General features: G+C 29.1%; 1 protein-coding gene across 9 annotated transcripts in view; it reads right to left on the bottom strand.

The window, feature by feature from the left end:
• Nucleotides 1–12,388, bottom strand: part of LOC126735606 (sodium/potassium-transporting ATPase subunit alpha) — a 129,425-nt gene that overhangs the window by 99,264 nt on the left and 17,773 nt on the right. The gene's annotated exons all lie outside the window — the stretch shown is intronic.

Below are 12,388 nucleotides of genomic sequence, written 5' to 3'. Positions count from 1 at the left end.
TTAAAAATAAATTAGAGAATGATAATAATTTGGCAGAACGTACAACACTAAGCGTTAATACAATTTTAGAACTTTTAACCTATTGTGTAAAAACTACTTATTTCCAATACAATAATGAATTTTATCAACAAAACTTTGGTATAGCTATGGGTTCTCCTCTTTCACCAATTTTAAGTAATATATTTATGGAAAATTTTGAATCTGAAATTATTAATACATTTGATAAAAAACCTAAAATATGGTGGCGATATATTAATGATATTTTTTCAATATATCACCATAACGAAATAGATCTTATAAATTTTTTAAATTACATTAACTCAAAAGAATCTACTATAAAATTTACTCTTGAAAAGAAGGCTGATGGTCAGCTTCCTTTTCTTGATATTTTAATTAAAAAGGATTTACAAAATTTTGAAACTAGAATTTACCGTAAACCAACTCATACTAATAGATATCTTAATTTTAATTCCAATCATCCAATAATGGTAAAAAAAGGAGTGGTAAAAAGTTTATATGATCGTGCACACATTATTTGTAATAATCAATATTTAACAACTGAAAAAGATTTTATTAAAAATATCTTAATTCAAAATAATTATCCCAAAGAATTTTTAGAAAATTGCTTTAAAGAGTTTGATAATCCACGTATAAAATTGAATCAACCATTTTTTACGACAAATCTTATTTTACCATTTATTCCAGGTTTTTCTGATAAGATAAAAAGAATTGCTAAAAAATTTAATATAAGAACTATTTTTAAATCACAAAACACATTACGATACTTATTAACAAAAACTAAACCTTTCAATGAAAATGAATTTAATAAAAATGTAATCTATAAAATTCCTTGTATTTGTGGTAAATTTTACATAGGTGAAACCTGTAGACCATTACCAAAAAGAATTAATGAACATAAATCTTACATAAAAAACAATGATTTTCAAAAATCAAAAATTACACAACATGCATTCGACAATAACCACAGAATAGACTGGAATGCTTCCTCAATTTTAGCAAAGGAACCAATTTCAAAATTACGTAAGCTAAAGGAAAGTGCATTTATAATGTTAAATGAAGATAAATGCTTAGCTACTTGTTCGGTTGATTTTCATAATACATGGATTCCTTTTCTAAAGAGAGAAGTAGATCAGGGTATTCTCAAAATTAATTAATGATTTAAAATATTTGATATTCATGTATTTTGTATGATTAATTAACATTAAGATCACACCCCTTTAATTTTTAAAAAATTAACCTTTGAAATTTTTGTTATCTTTCAAAATAGTTTGTCAAACTATTAATAAACCGTCAAATCATATAAAAAAGTATATAAAGTATTTTCGAATTAAGAAGAAATTTTGATGAGACTGCATTACTGAAAATTTGAAAGATAAGTATATTTTATTTTTAATTTAATTTAGTTTTACTTTAATTACCTTGATAACGGTAGTAGATATAACTACCGAAACGTTGGTTCAAATTAGGTATTTTTAAAAAAAGTAGGTCTTCTTGTTGTTTTTTATCGTTTTTTAATTGTAATATTCATAACAAAGTTAGGTAGGATACTGAAAAGAAGAAACGAGCTCAGAGATTAATAGATTGAACCTCAGCTCCTAGGTATATAAAAAATCTATTATACCTCAAGTAAATTATTGTATTTAAAACTTATTGAACTTAAATTAAATTAAGTATATCGAACGGTATCGTTACAGATTTAAGTTCATATTTCTTTTAAATACGTGAATAAGTCTATTTTCTTTTTCTTTTCAATTGTTGAGCGTGAGATAAAAATTTCTAAATTGATTTTTGCTATAAGTGACGTAATACCCAATATAATAAGTAACTCATAAGGAATATTTTGCTTTTTCTTTCATGAAAATATTCCAGTTATTTCTTGATATTTCGGATTTTGAAGTGAGTCTCTCCTTTTGTAAAAAGAATCGTATATGATATACGTATACTCTACAGTTTAATGCTTAAGCATTAAAAATGCTATTATGAAAATAAAAAAAATAATTGGAGTGGCGTTTGAAAAAAAAGGTAGGGGTGTTTTAGTGGTTTTTTAGTGGTGGTTTTATTTTTAATTTTTTTTAGTTGAGTTGACATAAAGACACGTGTTTCCAATTTTTTCAAGACCCCACTCTTGTGACTTAAATCCTTTCACAAATAAGCGATTCTTGATCTATTTTGGACCCAAGAGAGGGAAAGTATTTAATATATTTTAAGTCCTTTCCATGAATTTAATTTTTTTCTACGCTTTTTACGTCATTTTTAATTCGCTTTTTATGTCATTAAGATGTATAAATTGTACGTCAGATATTAGAAAAAAAATCTATTTTTGCAGGCTCTTAAAAGGATTTTTTTGAGAGTTCCAGGAATTCTAAATCTTTTTTCTCGTTTTTCAGGCTTTCGACGTGATTTTTTCGTCTTCTTCCTATACGTCCAGAAATTAGAAGAAATTCTTTTTTATTCTTCCAGGCCTTTGACGTCATTTTTTTACATTACAGTGTATTCATTACAGTGTATGGAATTCGTCCATGTTCAAAGAAGCTAAAATTTCAAAAACTATATTGTACGTAAATCAATACTATCACCAAACCTAGTTTACATACTCAAAAAAATGTCTCATTTTTCAACAACTCATTTTTATTTCAAGTTTTTAAAGAATTTTTTCCAACTCTTCCTGGTTTTTGAGTTCCTGACGGAATTGTTTTTTTGGTTATCGGGACTTCCAAAAATCAGCATTTTTTAAAAAAATTCCTTCCACGCTCATAGAGCAACTTTTTTACGTATGACGTAATTTTCTGTTTTTCCAGGCATTGGATTTTTTTTTGTTGATATTATAGAGGTTTTTATAGCAATTTTTCCAAAATTTTAACGTAATTTTTTATGTTTTCGTTCTTCATCAAATTCTTACGTCTTACTTTTACATAATTTAGATTAGTCCTAGATAAACTGCGAAGGGCGGTGGTAAATAAATAAATAATCAAAAACCCACTAATTTTGAATGCCAATATACCCGTGTTGGGCGCCAAAAATTTTTAATTCCGGTAATAACGCGAAAAGTAAAGAAGATAGTCGACTGCGGTTTTCCGAATCCATGCTTAGTGAAACACCCTATATCGTTACTTATATTTCCTTAGCTATAGTTCAAAGGTTAAAGTTTGTCTACATATTTCATTAACTATGTAGACAAACTTTACGTTACATTGCAAGATTTCCTTCAGGTTATCTTAAACCCTTGTATATGACCCAAAAAAAAATATCCAGAGTGGATAAGAGATATCTCATGTGTATTCGGAACAGTTAGTTTTCTCTCTTTTTCCCGAATTTCTCGCTGTTGCTGCGGCACCAGCAGCCAACAGAAACGGCAGGATTAAAACACGGTGACCTCGATAGCAGTGGCGTTCGTTAAACATCGATCAATATCTCCCCCTCTGCCCAGGGGAGGGGGTAAGGGAGGCTCCGGGAAACCTCGCCCCGCCGCCAAACGATGCTCAGAGGAACCGAAAAGGAGGAAAACCGGGAGAGGTTGCATAATAATCGGTTCCAGGGAGGCCTTTATTGGGGTTTAATGGATCGAGTATAAAATGTAATTCGTTTGTGAAAAATTCGATTTTTATTAATGATAAGGCCCTTGTATCATTTCAATGTCAATGTATCAAGTCAGCGTGAACACATTACAAATCAATTATAAGCTGCCGTAACAAATTCAAAATACTAAAAAGTCAGTGTACTAAATTCTACTGATTGAACCATTGCCTGGAACCAGGAACTAATGAAAAACTTATGGATTGAGTGCCTGGAATTAATCAAAGATTTATTCCAGGCAATTGGGCCATAAACAGGCTTAACTGCTTAAAATTATTAAAATAGTTTTAGGCGTTTATGGATCAACTTCCTGACCATTTGAAGATAAATTTAAGGCTCAACTACATGGAACATCAAACTAATAATAAACCTATAAATTGAGTGCCTGGAATTAATGAGAAATTTATTCCAGGCAATTGAAAATTTGACATTGCTTGCAATCCACTGTGTACAAGGTTTATCATTTATTTTTTTATGGAGAAAATATAAATACACTACATTTTTCAAATAGCAATTCTATATACAGTGTCCAAGATAAGGATGTCTATCATGGGGATCTCGGCAGCTATAGGAGATACGCGGTTAATTAAATTAGAGAAAAGTTGCGCATTTTAGAGCCTAACAATACGCCGTTTAGAAAATTTTGAGTAGTTCCGGAGACATTCGAGAAAAACCGAAATTTGCCGATTTCGTTTTTATTTTTTTCTGGCGTTATTTAAAGAGATATGGAAAATCAACATATTAGGTCACTAAAAGACTTCTCTATCACGACTTCATTTATTCATTACCAACTTTTTGCTTATTCAACATATAACGAAGGGAGGAAGGAAGAAACGTCAACCCTTATCGAAAGGCTTCGCTATAAATAAAATCCGAATCTAAAAATGCAACCCTTAGACATCGTGCACTCATCACGCAAGACGAAGGTGGAAGGAGGGAGGGATCGTTCGATATGCGGTGGGAATAGAAGGGTGTAGGCGCCATCATAAAATTTAAATTAGGACATCAGTCTGGATTAATAATACGTTTTTTATATTTGTTCTTACAACATATAGTAAATCCTGATGAAATCCTCTGTCTTTGCAACTTGATCTATGTCTATGCATCAGACCTCTGTAACAGGTCATATAATCAAAGGGTTCTATAGGGATTTTGAGCTTGTAATTGATTATTGTAAGAATTGAATCTTTTCTATGATATCTGTGTACTTTGATTAATATGGATTGTGGATGGCGCTAGCATATTCCAAAATTGATTAACCCAAGAAACGATAAATGCTTTTGAAGGAGTATGTAATGCACTGCCTTAAGCTGCTGTATGTTTTCTATATACTACAATGAACCTCTCTGTATATAATTTTAAACTTATTTCTTCATAAAAGCACTTTCTCAAAAGATTAGTCTCTTTTTTGTATCAGGAGAGAATATGGTTGGAGTTACTGACATAACATCATTTCCTCAGATTATAATTTGTTCAGTTTTTTCCTTGTACAGTTTCAGCTTAATGGAAACCAAATTTCCTGATATTGTTCCAAGCAATTCTTATAGGATTCTTCAGATTTTTTCTACTCGATGAATACTCTCTTTGGAACAATGCTTTACTTAAGTGCTACAAAAAAACCAGGTGGATGTACGGATTAGTCTTGTTGTCAAAAGGTGTAAAAAGTAGAGAGGCTCTTGAAATTTGTAACTATTAATGGGAATTTTAATTAAAGGTTCTATATTGCTCATTGTTTTTCACTTAAAAAAATTATTGCAAGCAATAAAGTAAATCCACACGTAATCTCGAAGCAAATCTGTATAACGTGGATTAAATTTAACTGCGGCATATATTGCGTCTAATTAATGTGATTAAAAGGGATTTTCGTGTATACCAATTAAAGCCGAATGAGTCTATCGTCCTTAATTGTACTAATCTTTTCCGCTCTGACGAGATTGTTTGGTTTGGAGGTTATTAGAGGGTTTTAATACAGGGTGTTAAATTTAAATTTAAAAAAAAGAACGTTTTTCTCGAATATTTTAGATTGGCGGTGTTTTTTTCATTTAGTAAAGTGTTAATAAATTGTGCTAGTTAAATTGAATTTTTTCAGTTCAGTGGCTTCCTGAGCGACACCTAAACCAATATTTTTATTAACACGTTGAGCCCCGCGTGCCCACCATTTGGATTTTACTTCCAGGGACCAAATTTTCATTCTGGATGATTTTTGTTAATAGTTATTTTTTTGCAGTTTATATTGCTTGTGCATCAATACACTCTATCAACTTTTGGCTTTTGGTGGGCACTTGGTCCCAGAATGCTATTTTACATTTTGGGAGTTTTGGGACCGAATGCCCACCCGTGGACACCTTGGATAAAAAAAAATCCTAAAATTAATTGTTTAAAAAATATTTAAAAAAAAAAATGTTTAATAGACTTTTTATATTTTCCTTGGAACTACGATATAAAAAGAAATTTGGCAGCGCTGCAAATATACTTTCAACTAAAAAAAAATTCAGGATAATTTTGAAATTGTCTTGTATCTCGGAAATCAAAGGAAACTTGGCAACTCTGTAAGTATTCCTTGGATAAAAAAAAATACTGAAATTAATGCTTTTAAGAACTTTAAAAAAAAATTTCCCTTGCATTTTAGATGAAAAAAAAAAGAATAGCCACAGTGTAATTGTGCCTTAAATGAAAAAAATATATTCGACGTAATTTTTAAATTTTTCTGTATCTCGGAAATAAAGGGAAGTTTGGCAACTCCTAAAATTAATTGTTTAAAAAATATTTAAAAAAAATGTTTAATAGAATTTTTAAATTTTCCTTGGAACTACGATATAAAAAGAGATTTGGCAGCGCTGTAAATTTACTTTGAACTAAAAAAAAAATTCAGGATAATTTTGAAATTGTCTTGTATCTCGGAAATCAAAGGAAACTTGGCAACTCTGTAAGTATTCCTTGGAAAAAAAATAAATCCTGAAATTATTGGTTTTAAGAATATAAAAAAATAAATAAATTTCCCTTGCATTTTGGATGAAAAAAAAAAGAATAGCAACAGTGTAATTATGCCTTAAATGAAAAAAATATATTCGACGTAATTTTGAAATTTTTCTGTATCTCGGAAATAAAGGGAAGTTTGGCAACTCCTAAAATTTATTGTTTAAAAAATATTAAAAAAAAATGTTTAATAGAATTTTTAAATTTTCCTTGGAACTACGATATAAAAAGAGACTTGGCAGCGCTGCAAATATACTTTCAACTAAAAAAAAATCCAGGATAATTTTGAAATTGTCTTGTATCTCGGAAATCAAAGGAAACTTGGCAACTCTGTAAGTATTCCTTGGAAAAAAAATAAATCCTGAAATTATTGGTTTTAAGAATATAAAAAAATAAATAAATTTCCCTTGCATTTTGGATGAAAAAAAAAAGAATAGCAACAGTGTAATTATGCCTTAAATGAAAAAAATATATTCGACGTAATTTTGAAATTTTTCTGTATCTCGGAAATAAAGGGAAGTTTGGCAACTCCTAAAATTTATTGTTTAAAAAATATTAAAAAAAAATGTTTAATAGAATTTTTAAATTTTCCTTGGAACTACGATATAAAAAGAGACTTGGCAGCGCTGCAAATATACTTTCAACTAAAAAAAAATCCAGGATAATTTTGAAATTGTCTTGTATCTCGGAAATCAAAGGAAACTTGGCAACTCTGTAAGTATTCCTTGGATTAAAAATAAATAAATCCTGAAATTAATGGTTTTAAGAACATTAAAAAATAAATTTCCCTTGCATTTTGGATGAAAAAAAAAAGAATAGCAACAGTGTAATTATGCCTTAAATGAAAAAAATATATTCGACGTAATTTTGAAATTTTTCTGTATCTCGGAAATAAAGAGAAGTTTGGCAACTCCTAAAATTAATTGTTTAAAAAATATTAAAAAAAAATGTTTAATAGAATTTTTAAATTTTCCTTGGAACTACGATATAAAAAGAGATTTGGCAGCGCTGTAAATATACATTCAACTAAAAAAAAAATCAGGATAATTTTGAAATTGTCTTGTATCTCGGAAATCAAAGGAAACTTGGCAACTCTGTAAGTATTCCTTGGAAAAAAAATAAATCCTGAAATTAATGGTTTTAAGAACATTAAAAAAAAATTCCCTTGCATTTTGGATGAAAAAAAAAAGAATAGCAAGAGTGTAATTATGCCTTAAATGAAAAAAATATATTCGACGTAATTTTGAAATTTTTCTGTATCTCAGAAATAAAAGGAAATTTGACAACTCTGTTGGTATTCCTGGAATTCAAAAAAACTCGGCTTGAAGATAAATGGCTTTGAGAACATAAAAAAAAATGTTTAAGGGAATTCTCTTATTTCCCTTATTCGTGTATCAAGGAAATAAAAAGAGATATGGCAACTCGAGTCTGCTTTGAATAAAAAAAAGTCGAGGCAATTTTGAAATTTTTTTGCATATCGGAAATAAGAGGAAACTTGGCAGCTCTGTAAATATTCCTTGGATAAATAAATTCCTGAAATTAATAATATTAACAAAAAATTAATAAATTTCCCTTGCATCTTGGATAAAAAAAAATTCGATGTAATTTTGAAATTTTTCAGTGTTTTGGAAATAAAAGGAAGTTTGGCAACTCTGTTAGTATTCCTTGGATAAAAAAAAATCCTAAAATTAATTGTTTTAAAAATTTTTAATAGAATTTTTAAATTTTCAGATACTTGGAATAAACTTGAAAATTGAGGAATCAAAGTGAACATGAAATATACCAAAAATATACTCGAAAATGTGTCTGAAATAAAATTGTTTCTTGAACTTTGACAGCTTAGAAAACATTCCAAATTTGACTAAAAATAACATTAGAGGGCTAAAATAAGATCTTCAGAGCAATTAATGCAACGAACTTCTATAGAATTTTTTCGAAAACTCAAAATATAGGAAGATACAGGGTGTTAAAAAAAATATTTTTTTTTCCTTGGAACTCGAATATAAAAAGAAACTTGGCGATCCTGTAAACATACCTTGAATTTTTAAAAATTGTTCATAGTAATTTTGAAATTTTCCTGTATCTCAGAAATCAAAGGAAAATTGGCAACTCTGTAAGTATTCCTTGAATAAAAAAAATCCTAGAATTAATGGCTTGAGAATATAAAAAAAAATACTTAAAGAAATTTTAAAATCTTCCTGGCATCTAGGATAAAAGAAAAAGGATTGGCAACCGTGTAAGTATACCTGGAATTTAAAAAAATATTCGGAATAATTCTGAAATTATCGGTATTCTGGAAATATAGGATTCTTAGATGAATAAAAAAAACCCTGAAGATAATGGTTTTAAAAATATTAAAAAAAAAATGTTTAAGGGTATTTTCAACTTTTTTCCTTGCATATTTTCCAGTATCTTGGATCAAAAAAAAAATCCTAAATATTCAGGAAATTTTCCTTGCATCTTTCGTATTTAAAAAAATTTTGGGAACTCTGTAAACCACGAATAAAAAAAAAATTGATTTGCAATTTTAAATTCTCTATATTTCGAATATAAAACCAAACTTGACAAAACCCTAAACACACTTATGATTACAAAAACTTGAATAATTTCCTGTTATGTTAACCGATCTGGTGATCCTTGGGACACCCTGTATAGACCCGACATTATAAGGATATGGGTCTAAAAACCCTTTGAAACACCCCTCGTACAATTCTTTCCGTATTTTCCAATGAAACAAAGTAATTCAGCGTCTAGTTTTCTACCCCTAGTTCTGACAGCGTGCATTTAAGTGGCGCCTTGCAGACTATAATAAGTCGGCAGCCAAACTGGGGATTTACGGCCAAAGGGAGGGGTTGAACGTCCCCATATTAGAATCCAGAGTTTCCGCAAAAATCCAGAATTGGGTCACGAAAATCCCATACAATAATTTAATTTTAAATTGCAAACTTAACTGTATCATTAAAGTAATTTAAATTTAGTTCAGATTATTGTAAATGGTCATTGTAAAAAAAAAATAATAATTTTAAAGGATTGATCAAAAGGAGTTTAGTATACGTAAGAAATGTACGGAGTTTTTACTGTTAGGAAAATTGCATCGTAATTTTATTATGTAATGAATTTGATATTTGAGAGCAGGTATAAGCTTAAATAGGAGGCGCTAAGGTCACTTGTTAAGAAGCGTCATCAACAGAGATAATTATTAAAAAATTAAAATATTTCACTTAGTCACGTTGCTAAATTCTTCAAAAACAACTACATTTGATACTTCTTTAGTATTGTTTATACAGTGCTTTCATTTCAAAACAAACCACCATCTATAACTTCTTCAACAAAAAAAAAACACACATCTACAGCTAACCTCACTTTGATATGTCCATCATAGATTGTTTGGTATGGAAGTTTTATTAGACGATTTCTATATATATAATAAAAATTGGCAATCCTGTAAGAGATGCGCCTTAAATCAATATCTAAATTAAATTTTATTGCAAGTGTTTTAAAACGGTTTTTAAAATGTTCCCTCGCATCTCGGGAATAAAAGAAAATCTGGCAACTCTGAAAGTATTCCTTGAATAAACCCCATAAAGAACATTTTGCTTCAATTAATGGTTTAAGGAATTAATACGATTATTTTTAAATGTGTGGAAAAAAAAAGGATTTTGCAAACTCCGTTGGTGTAAATCAAATAAAAAATTTACACGAACTATTTAAATTTATCCCTGTATCTAGGGGATAAAAGGCAATCCTGTAAGTAAATCTTGAATCTATTCAAGTTAATTTTTTGATAAAAAAGTGACATTTTCCTCAAAAATAAAATGGAATTTGGCAATACTATTTATATTGCTTTGATAAAAAAAGCCTGAAATTAATAATTTTGAGAATATTTAAAAAAATGTTTCAGGGAATTTTCAAATTTTCCTAAAAGACCCTAAATCCCGTACTATGAGTTATCTTTGTTTTATTGGGCGCAATTATATTAGGAATAAACTACGAGACCCTAAAATCACCGTTTAAACGTCATCTTGAACAGGAATAATTATTAAATATAAATCAATCTTATTTAATATAATCAGTCATATTGACAAATTTTTCAAAAATATATCTACATATGAGACTTTCTGATGTGTGTCTTAATATACTTTTCATCCTAATTTCATTGGGGTCCAGAAATTACGCATCAGGGCGATTCTACATGAAAAATTAATGCAACAAACTTCTATAAAATTTTTTCGAAAACTCAAAATTAAGGAAGATATACGGTGTTAAAAAAGATGTTTTTTCTTATTTTTTTTTTATAACTTTTTTTCTAGTATACTGATTTTCGCCAAATTTTGCATGCATGTTACTAGCGTTTCTTCGTATTCACCCTATTAGTTTGACGCTAATCGCCAAAGACAAAAGCCTTAAGCTGTCCTTCACCTTAGGAAAATGACTTAGAACTTTTTTGTTGACGACTAGCGTCAAATTAATAGAGTGGATACAAAAAAACACTAGTAACATACATGCAAAATTTGGCGAAAATCAGTACACTAGAAAAAAAGTTATTAAAAAAAAATATTTTTTTTACACCCTGTATCTTCCTCATCTTTGAGTTATCGAAAAAAATATACAGAATTTCATTACATTAAAGGCTCTGAAGGTCTTATTCTAGCCCTCTAATGATATTTTTAGTCAATTTTGGAATGTTTTCTAAACTGTCAAAGTTCAAGAAACAGTTTTATTTCAGACACATTTTCGAGTATATTTTTGGTATATTTCATGTTCACTTTGATTCCAGTTTGTTGGCTCAATTTTCAAGTTTATTCCAAGCATCTGAAGTCTCTCCTTCAATGCTATTTCAGGTTTATTTCATCCAGGCGTTTATGATACAATTTCTTGTATGATTCAGACTTTTCAAGTAATTTTCCATTAATTTTATTCCAGGCCTTTTAATATTAATATTATTCATTTAAGTCCAGAAAGAGAAAAAAAATTTCCCTTTATACGTAAAGCTTTTTATGGTTCTTCCTGGTATTTACAGTTATATTTAAAAATTCTATTCACATCCTTGAATATTATGCACAATTTTACCAGTTGTTCACCCCCTGTATACGGGGTGACGGAGATATTTCAATGGGCGATTCCTTGTAAAAAATTTGAGAAAACGTTTCTATAAACATGGGTCGGGAAATGCACAGTTTTCAAGATACAGGGTGATAAATTTTTTTATTAATATTAAAAAATATATTCACTCGATTCTTTTGAAATTTGACAGTATTACTTGTTGTATTAAGAACCTAATTTAGCCCTAATTAGATTAAAATTATAAGGTCGAGTGGCGTCCCGGGGCACATCTTAGCAAATATTATTGGCAAAAAAATGTACGCCACTGCTTTTTTCAACTTTAGTGTTTGTAGTTTGTTTAAGCATTTAAAAATACAAATTTTTTGCCTCTTGTATTTTTTTCGTATCTCACTTCGTTTCCGACAAAAAAAATAAATACCGTTTTATTGCATGCCACTGGACAAAATGGTTTATTAATTTTTGGTAAAAAAATCACAGTTGCCTTGGAAAACAAAAAAATCATTTCTGCATGGAGGTTTGATATTAACAAGTGTCAGTTCTCCTAGAAAAATAATTAATATTAAAAAAAATTAATATTTAAAAAAAAAATTATCACCCTGTATTTTGAAAACTGTGCATTTCCGGACCCATGTTTATAGAAACTTTTTCTCATATTTTTTAACAAGGAACCACCCATTGAAATATCTCTTATTTTTCAAACACCCTGTATATTTTCTTATTTGGGCTTGGAAAAAGTTCGGATACACCAATAAAG

Source organism: Anthonomus grandis, chromosome 4, assembly GCF_022605725.1.
Source record: "Anthonomus grandis grandis chromosome 4, icAntGran1.3, whole genome shotgun sequence".
NCBI classification, from domain to species: domain Eukaryota; kingdom Metazoa; phylum Arthropoda; class Insecta; order Coleoptera; family Curculionidae; genus Anthonomus; species Anthonomus grandis.
Note: the sequence above shows the minus strand (reverse complement) of the source record. Positions and strands in the feature narration are given on the sequence as shown.